This window comes from Equus asinus, chromosome 9 (assembly GCF_041296235.1).
Source record: "Equus asinus isolate D_3611 breed Donkey chromosome 9, EquAss-T2T_v2, whole genome shotgun sequence".
Taxonomy (NCBI): domain Eukaryota; kingdom Metazoa; phylum Chordata; class Mammalia; order Perissodactyla; family Equidae; genus Equus; species Equus asinus.
The window spans coordinates 40,633,277-40,647,704 of record NC_091798.1 but is presented as its reverse complement, the minus strand read 5'-3'; the positions used below and the strand labels follow the sequence as shown (position 1 = coordinate 40,647,704).

Genomic DNA, 14,428 nt, shown 5'->3' with positions numbered 1-14,428 from the left:
TACAAATGGAATGTTGTACTTATTTGTTCGTGCAACTGATATTTACCAAGCAACTTCTATACACCAGGCCACTGTGGTAGGTTCTAGGAATACAGAGGAATGTTAATGGCCACAGGGATAGAGAATTTCAGGGAAAGGGCTCCTCAGGAGACTGGAAGTCTAGAAGCAGAGATGCTGCTTTGACACTTGACTTTGACTCCACTTTCTCCTGTCAGGCGATAGCACCGCCTTGCTGATGCTTCCTGGCTGAATGCTAAGCAGGTCACCCTTGATTTTCCCTCTATTTTACCACCCCTCATATCCAATCTATTCTAAAACATGGAGATTCTTTCTGCTATATATCTCCTGAATTCATATCATTCTCTCTGTTCTCCCCACTGCTGCTCTTGTTCAAACCATCATCATTTCTTTTCTGGACACTGCCATAGCCTTCCAACTGGCCTCCCCTATCTACTCCTACCTCCCAATCCAATTGTTCTTTACAATGAATGATTTATTTTTCCCCCAAAATACAAACCTGACTATGTCATTCCCCTGGTTTGCTTTTAATGGCTTCCTACTGTTCTTAGAATAAAGATGAAAGTCCTCACACTGGTCAATGAGGCCTGTTAGTATCTAGTCCCTGTCTACCTCTTCAAACTTGTCTACTCCTCGTTCCCCATGCTCTAGGCCACACTGGTCTTTTCCCATTCCATGAAAGAACCATGCTCCCTCCTACCATGGAGTCATTCCACCTGCAGTTCCCTTTGCCCAGAATCCTCTTTCTAACCCCAGCCTCCGTCTCCTCATCCTTCCAATCCCAGCTAAGAGTCACTTCCTCTAAGAAGCATCCTCTCTTTCCCAGACCAGATCCAGCTGTCCCCTAAAGGCTTTCACAGTACCATGAACCTTTTCTTTATAGCACTCACCACAATCTGCAGTTATATTTTAGTATTTTTATTTATCTGGTTAATATAAATTCTCACCATTTTATCTTCAGGGCCTATCACATGGCCTCAATAATCATTTGTTGAGTGAAAAATTAGAAACAAAAGAGAGAAAATCCTAGCTGATCTAGAGGTGTATGGAAAGGCCAACAAGGATTTCCACTAGGGCAAGTAGATTCATAATAAATAGTAATCATGTTAGTAGTTATTTTTAGTAGTAACAGCACTAATACTAGTAATAATAAAAATAGCATTTTGAATTTTCAGACTTTTGATCAAAATTAGGAACAGAAAAGAAAAAAGTACATGATTTTATAAGTTTCAAAACATCACAGGTTATATCGTGCTAAGCTGGCCAAGGAAGAGACCAGGATGTTAATGTGAATCAATTTATTTTATTTGGGGAAAATTCCAAAATTACTCCCTTCACACAAGCCACCACAGGGGGCAAGAGCAACTACAATAGCATTAACTTAAAATGCAGGTTACACTCATTTAAAATACACAAAACCAGCCATGGCAGCAGCAGTGGCAGAGGCAGCAGAAACTATAGTATTTCAAATGTTTCCACCCCACTGGGAAAAAGGCCAAGTTAGAGAGAGTGATCTGACCTGCATCCTTCTAGGGCCTCTGTGAAGGGATCAGAACACTTGAGAGGAGCAGAGCAGAGGCAAAGAGTCACAAGATACATGCAGGTAAAGAGTTCTGGATTAGGGGGTGGAGGGCAAAGGGACAGGCAGAAAATAAGACAGGGATCCAGAAAGGCAAAGAGGCCTGCAGCCTACAGTGTCTGTTTGCCTACCACTGGCTTAGACTCAAGACTGGGGTCAGACCCATGCATGAGGAATCTCTGTCTATATTAAGTACAAGTTCTGTCCAAATTACACAAGGCCACATCGTATGAATTTTGACTCCTCTTGGGACTCTCTGTCACTGACTTCAATCACAGGCCAAGATACAGGTAACAACTCCTATATTTCCAAGGTGGGTGCGGGGAATCTGTGGTAGACTGCATTGTTGTCACCAATTTTCTTCCCCTTGCCTGTATCCACACCCTTTGCCATCTGACCTTGCAGTCCCTCTTACTAGTGATGGAGCATACTTTCCCACCCCTTGACTTTGGACCTGTCTTGTGACATACTTTGGCCAGTGGGATGTTAGCAAATTTGCCACAGAGGTTTGAAATGTACTTGTGTGTTGGCCTGTCTTTTGGAATTCTGCCATCACTCTGAGAAGACCATGCTCTGCTGGCATTCTGGTCCAAGGAGGATGAGAGACCCATGGAGCAGACCTGGACCCAAACTGTAGAATGGAACCAAGCCCAGGTGAGTCCAGCCATGGTCAGCCAAGTCTAGCTGATCTGCAGACACGTGAGTAAGAATAAAAGACTGGATTTCTTTTTTAACTTTTTACTTTGAACTACCTTTAAACTTACACAACAGTTGCAAAAATAGTGCAGAGAATTTCCATGTATCACATACACAGGCTTTCCCAATGTTAATATCTTACAGAGCCACAGACAATTATCAGAACCGGGAAATTAACAATACTATTAACCCAACTAAAAATCCTTTTCGGACCCTACCAGTGCTTCCACTAATGTCCTTTTCTCGTTCCAGGATACCACATGGCCTTTGGTTGTTATTTCTCCCTAGTCTCTGTAGTCTGCAGTAATTTCTCAGTCTTCCCTTGTGTTTCACGACTCTAACAGCTTTGAGGAATACTGAGCAGTTTTTCAGGACCGTCTGGCATCTTCTCATGGTTAAACTGAGGTCATACATCCTTGACAGAAGCACCACAGAAATGATATAGTGTTCTTCTCAGCACATCATATTACAAAGTTCATGATGTCAATATGTTACTGGTGGTACTGGCCTTGATCAACTAATAAAAGTAGTCTCTACTGAGCTGTTCTACTGTAGTAAACAAAAATCACAGCAACTACCAAGCTAAGGAAAATGGTTTGGCAGTTTCTCAAAAAACTAAACATGGAATTGCCACATGAACCTAGTGATTCCACACCTAGGTATATACCCAAGAAAATCAAAAACATATATTTACACAAAAACTTGTACTTGAATGCTCATTGCAGCATTGTTTATAATAGCTAAAATGTGAAAACAACCCAGATGTCCATCAACTGATGCATGAACAAACAAAATGTGGTATATCCATACTGTGGAATACTACACGGATGAACTTTGAATATATTACGCTAAGTGAAAGAAGATGGCTACAAAAAGCTACATATCATGATTCCTCTACTATGAAATGTCCAGAATAGGCAAATCAACAGACATAGATTAGTGGTTGCCAGAGGCTAGGGGAAGGGAGGAATGGGGAGTGATTGCTAGTGGGTATTGGATTTCTTCTTGGGGTGATGAAAATGTTCTGGAATTAAATAGGGTGATGGTTGTACAATATTCTGCATATACTAAAAAACACTGAATTGTTAAAAGAAAATGGGAGAAATACTTTGAGATTATACATATCATCCCTCTTCTCCTCAAACGAAACCATTAGAGGAATCCGTCTACAACAATAACCACTGTGGTGAGGGTCGAATGGCAATTTTCTGCTTCCTTCCTTCCTTACACATTAACTGAAATTTCACTGCAAGCAAAACTGTCACTCCTCCACCTATTTAATTATTCATACCACTATGGACTTGTGGATATTTTATTCTATGACTTATAATCCAATACTATCATTATTTACTTTGTTACTCAAATTGTTTCAACTTTGGCAATTAAGAATTCCTTCAGGTTGGCTCTTGTGTTCCTTTAACAAGTCCCTTCCCCGCATCATTTTCTTTTTTCAAGTATTTCCTTACTTTCTGGTTCCATAAGATGTTCCAAGTTCATCTTGTATTTTCCTTCCCCAGTTCTGGAATCAACTACTTCTCAAGAAGCCCTAGTTTCTCTTATTAAAGAATCGTATTTAGAAACCAAGATCTGGGTGCTAGGTGTGCTCATTACTACTAGGGTATCCTTGCTTCTAGACCCTGTCAATGGATAGAGCTCAGAAATTTATTTATGTGTTTACATATATGCATATATACACATCTATATTTCTGTATCTATTTGTCTGTATGTCTATTAAAAACTAGCAGTTTAGGGGCCAGCCAGGTGGCACAGTGGTTAAGTTCACACGTTCCACTTCTTGGTGGTCTGGGGTTCGCCGGTTTGGATCCCGGGTGCAGACATGGCACCACTTGGCAAAAGCCATACTGTGGTAGGCGTCCCGCATATAAAGTAGAGGAAGATGGCCACAGATGTTAGCTCAGAGCTAGTCTTCCTCAGCAAAAAGAGGAGGATTGGCAGTAGTTACCTCAGGGCTAATCTTCCTCAAAAAAAAAAAAAGCTAGAAGTTTATACTGATATTTCCAATTCCAATCTAATGTCACAGAGTTATTTGTAACTTTCCCACTTTATTTGTAACTTCTTTCTCCAACAGTGAGTAACCTGGCTCTTGTTATCTGTCATATACATACATATTTACTGTTCAATTCTACTATACATATAAAGTAGTTTCAAAATTGCTAGCCCATACCCCTATGAGAAATACATTTACCAAACTAGATTACATTATTTATACACAGTACTTTTGTCTTTAGTTTTACAGTACTATCTGTCTTTAGTTTATAGTATCTACTCAAGATATCATTGCACAAAGTCACTTAGGTTAGTTCTTTTCTTTCCAGCCCCTGATAATATGATTATGTTATTAATTTGTAATACTTGGTTAATTTGTTAGTGTCTGTATTTCATTTTGTGGTTCCCACTCCTGTACATCCTGGTTGATTTAATTGTTTATTTGGCGGGCATCTGAAGGGTATGTGAACTATTACTATAGCTCTAAAACAGAGCTATACAAAAAGAAATTACTGCTGTTTTAAACTGAGTTTTAAGGTAGTTTGTTTATTGTGGCAATTCACTCCAATGGTCCTGAAACAAGGAAGTTAAGTGTTCAGTATAAAGAATAGCTCTTTTTTCTGAAATTACATAGTTTCCATCTTTTTAGTGTTAAAATGTCCTTTTATAAAATGATATAACAATGATGATGGATGATGGTGGGCTGTTTCCATGTTAAGGCTCTTAACTCAACAAAGTAAAAAAGTTGGCCTTTGGTCCCCCAAATTTTCTTTTAAAGTTTTTCTGCTCCATGAAACACCATAGTCTGGAAACCACCCATCTACTCTACCAACATTTTAGAATTATTCCCATTGTAGCTTTAAATGAGAGAATTTTATGGAATATAAATTTTATCTCAATAAAGTTGTTTAAAAAATTCATTTCTTTGGATAAAGCAGTACCCTCTCCCTTTGAATCCCAGAACAGCAGTTAGTTTATCAGATACAGTCCAAGATGACAGCAAGTATTTCTAGGGGCCAGGAAAGAGAGCTAAGCTCAGAGCTCAAACACAGCCCCAGAAGGACAGTTCTGGGCCGGGTGGAAAGAAGAAAATGGCCAAGAAAGCCTGAGGCCATGAAGCACCTGGGCAAGAAGAACCTCTGTGAAGGGCAGGTAAGAAATAATACCAAGAGGTAGAAGTCAACTCCAGCACCCATGGGAGGCAGGCAAATATGAGAGATGAGTAAGGAGGGCCATCTATAAGACAACAGGGAGTGGTGAGGGCTGAGAAAAATGCCCCTTCTAAAAGCACTCAAACTTTAAAATATAAAAGCCAAACAAAACACATCTATAAATGGAATTCAGCCCACAGCCAATTTGTGACTATTGGAAAAGATGTTTCACCTATCGACAAATTTTGCCTGACTCATGTCTTTGTCCCAATTCATCCCAATGCTCAGTGATTAGAAACTTGCCCCTCCTAGACTCACAGTGACAGGGTGCTCCTCGGGTAGTGCCCATAGTGCGGCTTCTGTGCAGCCTGACTGCCCTGCTTCAGAGGAGACAGGGCCAGCTGAGATGGATGCTGCAGTGCTCTCGTTTTTGCCTTGGGATCAGATGCCTTGGTAGTTACACAGCTTTGGGAGGGGTAAGAGGTATTGGGTGTCGTCTGTAGGCCCCTGCCAGAAACCTCACCCTCCAGGGACTTCTAGGCTCTTTCAAGTCATACCTGGATGCAATGGCAGAAAATCAAGTGCTGCCCTGGCATGGCCTGTTCACACGAGAGCTGGCCATGCGACCATGATCCCTGGAACTCTGCTACCCACTCAGCTCTGTCTTTGAGGGCTGGGTGAATTTAGCCAAATTCCTTTTTGTTTCTGAATCTTCATGCCCTTATGTGTCAAATGAAAACTATCATGTCTGCTTTTCCTAATGTGTTAGATTGTTATGAAGAACAAATGAGAAAACACTGTGTCAGTGCTCAGAAGAAAAAAGTGTTTCAGGAAACACAGCCCCAAAAAGGTAAATGTCAACCAGGATGAAACAAAGACATTTTATTTATCAAGTCCTGTAGGCATGTTTAATGAGTAAAAATCCCTGATTATGCTGCATTTCTGAAGGGCAGGGACCAATCACTTGAGCCCACAGCTCAGGCTCAGCTCCAGGCACACAGTAGGCCTCCAGAAAGGTCAGCTTGAATGCCAGCCCCTGGCCCCCATTCCCCAGACCAGGGGGAATAGGAGAAATGTGGAACAGGAAGCAAAGCCACTCACCTCACTGGGGCCCCCAAGCTCCTAACCAGGGCTGGTCAGAGCTGAGACTTTACAGGCCCGGTTGCCATGACTACCACAGCCCTCTCCTCCAGCTTTTTTATTCAAAACCCCCAGACAAGTTCTGGCAAGATCCCTGACTCACACAAATGAGCATCTATCCTGTCTCCAAAGCAGGACTTGAACTGAACCAGTAACAAAAAAAATGTGCACAAACCTCCCTAGGGTGCTGACCCAATGCTTAATGTTATTATTTTTGGCAGGGAAACACAAATGGAGACTGTTTTATAAACAGCAAAGCATATAGTGAACCAGTCTGGACTGCAGTTATATTTATGCATTTTCTAAAAGGACAAAACAATGAGGAAATGAGAAAAAATAAAAATATTCTCCAAACTGATTTTTCACTTTGAGTCACAGAATCTAGAATCTGGGAAGGGCCTGAGAAGTGTTCTCTGGCATGGCTTCCAAGCATGGGCCGATGTCCCTCACCTGCATTAAAGCCCCTCAGAACAAGAGACTCCACAGTTTCCCTAATGAAACAGCTACCCTGACAGCTCCCACCACCCTCCAGAGCCACCCTTCAAAATCTCATCTGCTGTGATCTAACCAAAGTCTCCTTCCCAGCCCTCAAGGAGGACAGATGACAGCTGGTCACCAACCTCTAGATAAAAAATTCACAAGAGCAGTCCTCTTCAAGGACAAGGACTAGCAATGCTACTTAGAAGATTTCCTGTATTACAGAGAGGTACTCTGAATAGCCATCAGGACAAAGGCTCAAAGGAACTATATCTAGGACACAGTAATCCTCTTTCCATAACTGGCTGGACAGCAAGCATTCATTGAGGATTGGGCAAGAGTCTGCTCTCTTCTAGGCATTCTTTCTACCACGCTTACTGCACACCTACTGAGGGCCACTTGCTGTATTTGGTACTGGGAAGGGTACCACGTGAACAAGATCAATCACTGCCACTGAGGAGTATGAAGTAAATGAGGAAGAAAAGTAACAACATCTAGAGTTCCAAGTCCAGAGAACAGCCTTCAGAGAACAAGCAAAGAAGTGGGCTTATTTAGGGGGCAATGAGTAACCCCCTTTGAAACATTTGGAGCTCAGTATATAAAACAGGGAGAAAAGAAGCAAGGAGGCCAGTTGGAAAGCTATTATACTTGACCTAATCAGTGATAATAAAGCATGAACCAGGGGAATGGGTAGGGAATAGGAGGAATGAGACAGTAGAATGGGATGATAGTATTTTAACCAGAAAAACTAGGAATCTTATCATGGCCCTATCAGTCCTCCTTCCCTCAAAAGGACAACCTTTAAGCACATGCAGTGATTCCTCCCACCAGCCCAGGGTTGCTGGCAGACCCCAAAATTTAATAAAGCCAGGGACAGAATAAAGAAGAACAGAACAGAAGGGGCAGAGGGGCTACTTTCACCCAGGACCCACAAGGGGCATCCTGGACCTGTCTTAGCCTTTGTGCCCCTTCTATCTCTACTCAAAATGTGTCCCATGTTCCTCTCTAGTTTAGAAGAAGACCCAGTAAGTGAGACTAATAGGTATAAGACAGCCCATTAATCAGAACATTCAGGTTTTTACACCCATGCTGGGAATCCAGTTTTTAATAACCCTTTTGACTACTATGGTCTACTAGTTCCTGCCATTTCTCTTTTTTTAAGATATACTCCCCACCCCACCCCCACTATCTCAACCCTACAAAATCTTGCATATATTCAGACTTCAATCTATTTGCAGTTGTGCACATGTGTATGCCTATGTGTTGGGGGTGAGGAGACTGAGAAAAGGCTCTGGAAAATTAGGAGAGGAAAGGAATCACCAAGAGACCAAAGTCCAGGCAGCTGAAATAAACTGCAGCACAGCTACACTCCTTCCAGCTTTCTAAACCCACTTGGGAATTACTGAGTCAAATAAAATCACATTTTTAAAAGTCTCACTATAATTGAAGTTAACCATGAAATACTGGTGATGAGCTTCACTTAATAATGAGGAGGGGAAAGGATCTAATTTCCTTCAGCTCAGCTTCCTGAGTCTTTCTTGCTGCTCCTGACGTCTGGGATACACTGCTGGTCTTGATTCTTCAGTGAGGACAAGATCTGTCAGTAGAAACAGGTTGGAACTTTAAAACAATGAGAAGGGAAAAAATGGCAAATTGGACTTGAAGGAGTTAAATGTGCCGGTTTCCGAGGGGTCAGGGGCTTAGCTTCACTACTGCTCATTTTCTGGAGAAGACTCTTGGGGATTCCAGAGAGCCTGCATTTCCCACCCAGGCACAATTTCATTAGCAGCTTATTAGCAAGAGTGGCAACCATTTCTGACTCTTGTTTTTCATAATATTTATTGGTTAATTGACACTTTGAAGACAGGTTGACTGAGAACCAAATCAAAGTGCTAAAACCACTCATTAGTCAAATTTAAAACACAAAGATTATATTCTAAACATACCCTTTGTTCTCATTTATTTTCCTCAAACAGAAGTCATAATTTAATAAGGAGGTTAAAACGGCAAAGTGCCAGGATATTGCACTTTAATTTTTAATCTTTATTTCGCCCCACCCCATTAGTCCCCAAGGATCCTGACATCATAATTGGCTCTATTTGTTCTCTTTTACAGCACTTGTTACCTCCACGGCCAAACAGGGTTCTACGAATTATTTCAAAACAGTATCAGCTACTCCTGACCTCTATAATTTCCCCAGTGCCTGCTGCAAAAGTCCCTTGGTGTGGAGGCTCCCTGCAGTAGAAAGAGAGGAAATCCATAAGTGTGAATGGAGTAAAATTCCTAGGGCAGAATTTCTCTGCAGATTAGCTCTAAAAGATAGGACTCCTAAATCTCTATTTTTTTGAGGGAGGAGGGGACAGAATGCAAATCAGAACAGGAAAAGAGGCAGATGGAGCCAGAGATACAGTGTAGAGAAGCCAGTCAAGGAAACAACTAGTCCCAAGTCCTTGCCCTCCCATTTCAGGAAGGCCTCCCTTAAACACAGGTGACTTGAACAACAAAGTGAGGTCACCTGAGCCTTCTTTCACCTATCAAAGTGTAATGACGACCTCAATTCATTGCCTCTTAGCTGAAAGTTTTGGATCATCAGTATTAAGAGACCTACTAACTAGTGCTGTGCTTTGCTTTCTTCACCTGCATTGCTAGTTTCGGCAGAAGGAGCTACAGCCTCTAGCATTTGGGTGACCTGGGCAGTTGTCCAGGCCAGTGGTAGAGGGCACATACTAAGGAAGACCCAGATTCCAGGTCCAGTTCCACTACTTAATAGCTCTGAGACATTGGGAAAATAACCTCTGTGGCCCACATACAGAATGGGGCTCAGAGTACCAACTTCATAGAGTTCATGAGGAGTTCACTGTAAGGAGTAGGAGATAATACATGCAGGATGCATAGGGTTGACTCCAGAGAGCTTTTAATAATGGTGTTTGCCTGGCTCTTGCCTCCCTGTGACTTGTTCAGTTTTCTCAGCTATGAGACAGGGACCAGTGCCATGGTAGATGGTCAGACTTACTGTTAATAGTTCTCAGCATATACCTGATCAAGTTCTGTAGAGGAGAGTACACGATTTTTGTAGAATTTTCATGTCAGACTGCCTTATTAAGGCTGCAAACAGTTCAATAACAATGAAGCCTTCAGGGCATCCAAATTGAGAGGATAGCAAATGAGCCACATTGAAAAAACCCAGCACAGCCTTCCCTGGCTGAGGCCACCAGCAGACAAACCAAATCTTTTTAAGATTGGGCAGTCTCTGTTCCATTCCCCAAGACATCAGAACAGAAATCAAAGAGGCTATATCCAGCAGCATAACTTAGGCAAACGTGGGGAGGACTTAAATGAGAACAATGCCAGCCAGCAAAAAGGGAGAAGGGTTTCAGGCTTCCTGACAAACTTAACTCAATCACAGGCTTAAGCCAGTTTTGCAACAATGCACCATAAAGCTTATACAGGCAGCCACCCTGCTCTGGCTTCCTGCTCCTCAGGGGACTATGCTGGCAGGTGCCCACCTAAGCATGGGCAAGGAAGCCTAAATGTTCCAGGCCACTGAGCACAAAGTGGGCACTCCAGCAAACCTGCTGATGTGTATACTTCCGACAAGTAGCCTGTTCCATAACTCCACCCCGTTGTCACAACAGCTGATGCTGCCCCTAGCTGTGCCACCCCCTAATGCTCCCAATCCTGAGCACCTAATGTGAACTTTGCAACTGTCACTTGATTATATACACTCTACTCGCTACACACTTTCAACTGCCCTACAGGGACCCAGGTAGTGCTTGAAGTTCTGGCCTTGATGTTCCCTCCCACTCACGAGTGGATTCACTCCCAACTGAGTACTTCTTGTCTGGATCCCCTTTGATAGAAATCAGCTCCCAAAAAGCCATCTCCAAGACATCCTTCTTTACACCTCCCATTTCAAATTTATAAAAGAGAAGGCAAATCCCTCACAACTCCAGAGACACCAGCATCCTGAGCTAGAAGGAACATTAGGAGATCGTGAGATCTAATCTCCAAGAAAAAGGTACATGATCCCTCCTTGTGCCATGCCTCCTGCCCTTGCAGCCAGGCAAAGCACCCCTAAAGGACAACTCTGTCGGCACTTCCTTTCTTAAAACCCTTCAGTGGTTCTTTGCTATTGCTTTATTGTGATTTATAAGAAATATATCTTTGGTCATTCAGATTACCAAAGATATATTTCTCAATATACTTGGTCTTAGTCTACACTTCCTGGCTCACAGCTCCCAAAAACCTCGGAATTTCCTAAGTGATGAGAGTGATAAAGATGTGTTCTGTTACATGAATGAAGTGATTTTTGGACCCCACCCAAAAGTGAGGGCTAGTTGTCAGGAGAACCAGCCCTGTGATAGGAGGATTGGAACCTTCAGTCCCACCTCATGATTTCCAGGGAGGGGAGGGTGGGGTTTGAGGTTTAATCAATTGCCAATGGCCAAGAACTTAGTCAATCACGACTACGTAACAAAGCCTCCAAAAAACCCAAAAAGGACAGCTCCTCAGACTCTTTACAGAGAGCTTCCACACTGGGGAACCAGAATGCTTCTACCATGTGCCATCTTGCTGGACCCCAAGTTCCACGAGGTCAGAAGCTCCTTTGTTCGGAAACTCACCCTATGTATCTCTTCATCTGGCTGTTGATTCATATCCTTTAGGATTCTTTATAATAAATCAGTAATCTAGTGAATAAACAGGGTTTCTTGAGTTCTGTGAGCATTCTAGCAAATTAATGGAACCTGAGGAGGGGTCGTGGGAATCTTTGATTGATAGCCAGTCGGTCAGAAGTACGGGTAACAACCTGTACTTGCAGCTGGTGTCTGAAGTGGAGGGCAGTCTTGTGGGACTGAGCCTTGTGGAATCTGATTCTACCTCCAGAGCGATAGTATCAGAATTCAGCTGCATTATTGGGTCCCTGCTGGCATCTGAGAACTGCTTGTGGATGTGGGGAAGCCTACACACACACACGCATACAGATTGGAATTGGGTCCAGGAACCCTCTGCAGCTATCCTCCAAAGTACCAATACCCCTGCTAGTGTTCCAGGCCCACCTAATCCAATAAGGTCCCTGCCTGATATTCTCTGCTTTATCTCCCCTCATCCACAGGTACCCCATGCTCTGACCAAACTTTCACCCCATGCTTTCCTTGGTCCTTGATACTGCCTCTTTCCTTGCTTTTAGCCTGTCAAATTCAAATCCATTTTTTAATGGCCTACCTCGAACAACTCCATCCAGTTTTATATATTGTCCTCCTTCCTTTCAATCTCCAGAGTGTCCTGCTTCTTCTTCTCTAATGGTACTTCCTCTATTCATTTTCTCTTACTTGTTTGGGTTCTTATTACTCATTAAACAGGCATTTACTGACCACCTATGATATGCCAGGTTTTAGGGAAATCAAGAATGAGACATGGAGGAAATCACTGGTCTAGTGAGGGAAGCAAGCCTATAAAAATATATTTGTCAAATTTTCCCTATTAGGTTATATTCCCCTTGAAGTCAGGACATCTTTATATTCCTTACATTGCTCAACAGAATGCCTGATATATAGTAAATGTCCATTGTGTATATGTTACAAAACAAAGACAAGTGAGATTTATGGGAAGAAATGCAAACACTTTCCTCTTTCTGAAATGTGGGGCAGAGGGAAGCACTGGTGCAAAGACAGTCTTTAACTTGGGGCCAGGGTAAAATAAAACTTAATTTACTAATTACAACACGTATTTTTAAAAGTGCTTTAATTCCACAGTATCACTCCTCAACCTATAAGGAAAATGAGAGAGAGGTAGATAAAGACTAAGAACTGCACAAACAGAAACAGAGCAAGAGATCAAAATAGAATGAGAGAGAAGCATGGTTTAGCTCTTAACTGTTAGTAAACCACACACATCAAACTTCATTGTGAACTTCAGAGTATTAACACCTCTGACACATGCTTTGGTGGATGAACTATTGGTCATAGCTCTACGACTGCTCTTTATCCTTAAACTTTCAAGTGCTTCCAAGTCCACAAAGCAGAAGCAAGAGAGAGCTGGTAGTTAGGAAGGCAACAATAAGAACTATGTCACCTGAGATCAGTTGGTGAAGACTTTGAAATTGTATGTGAAATATTTAAGTATACAATTACATTTTTCTGAGAAGGTCCATAGCTTTCACCAGTTTGTTACAGTGGTTTATAAATCACTCTCCAAAAACACGTATAAATATGCATACCTCGGAGAGCCTGCAGGCCAATATTGGTAAGGCCACACAGCAACAGGCATTCTAATACACTGTAGGTAAGGATATAAATTAGTGCAATGCTTTTGGGCATTTGGCAAGATTTATTAAAATTGTAACTGTTCATTACATTTGACCCAGCAGATTCCATTTCTAGGAATTTATCCAATAGGGTCATTCATAGAAGTGCATAATGATGTATGGACAGAATGCTCATTACAGCATTTCAATAATTATTAAAAATGAGAAACAACACAAATATCCATCAGTAGGGCATCTGTTACATAATATAGCATATCCCTTCAATGGAATACAATAGTTCAACAAGGAGGTTAAACTTGTACTGACATAAAAAGATGATTAAAACTAAGCAAAAAGAACATGTTGCAAATGATTGCTTTTTAAAGAACATTTATGTTAATGCGGCAGCAGCATAGCTTTTAGTCTATCCAAATCCCTACATAAAAACAGACTCAGCATTGGTGACATCAGCATCATGGCGGAGTGAGTTCTTCTCTTTGTCTCTCCCCTCTAAGTTATGACTAATCAGACATCCATTAACCAACAGAAGATTCCCTCACAGCACAACAGGACGTCTGAGAGATCTATGCAGCTATACATCTGAAAGTGGGTGGACTGGACCCCTGGGAAGCAGTGGAACTTGGAGAGCAGCCCCCTTGGTGTCCTGGGCAGCAGTGAACCAGGATGTGGATCCTCATGCAGTGACCAGCACAACTTTGAGTGGAGGCGGGGGCAGCCAGGCCACACCCAAACACTTGCAAAGCGGTGTTAGGCCAGCCCACAAGAGAGCCCACCAAGCTACAGTGGCCCTGCCCATACAAGCACTCTCTGCTAAGTGGCAGCCCTGCCCATGTGAGCATGACCCACTGAGTGGCTGCAGCCTGACCTGCACAAATGCAGAGTGGCCTGACCAGCATGACTATGAGCAGATGGGGCAGGAAAAGAAAATCAGTCCCTGCCCCCCACCAGCAGTGGCAGGTGGAATCTGCAACCAGAAGCATCAGGAATCACATCATAATCAGTGATCCAGCCCCCAGTGGTGGCAACCCTGACACCAGCTCCACCAGCGGTGGGGGCTGCATACAAGCCCCCGGGACCTCAGGCCCCCACCAGCAA

At 42.6% G+C, this 14,428-nt stretch overlaps 1 protein-coding gene across 9 annotated transcripts in view; it reads right to left on the bottom strand.

Moving 5' to 3' along the window:
* SIL1 (SIL1 nucleotide exchange factor) overlaps positions 1 to 14,428 on the bottom strand; it is a 256,886-nt gene that overhangs the window by 87,239 nt on the left and 155,219 nt on the right. The window lies entirely within an intron of this gene.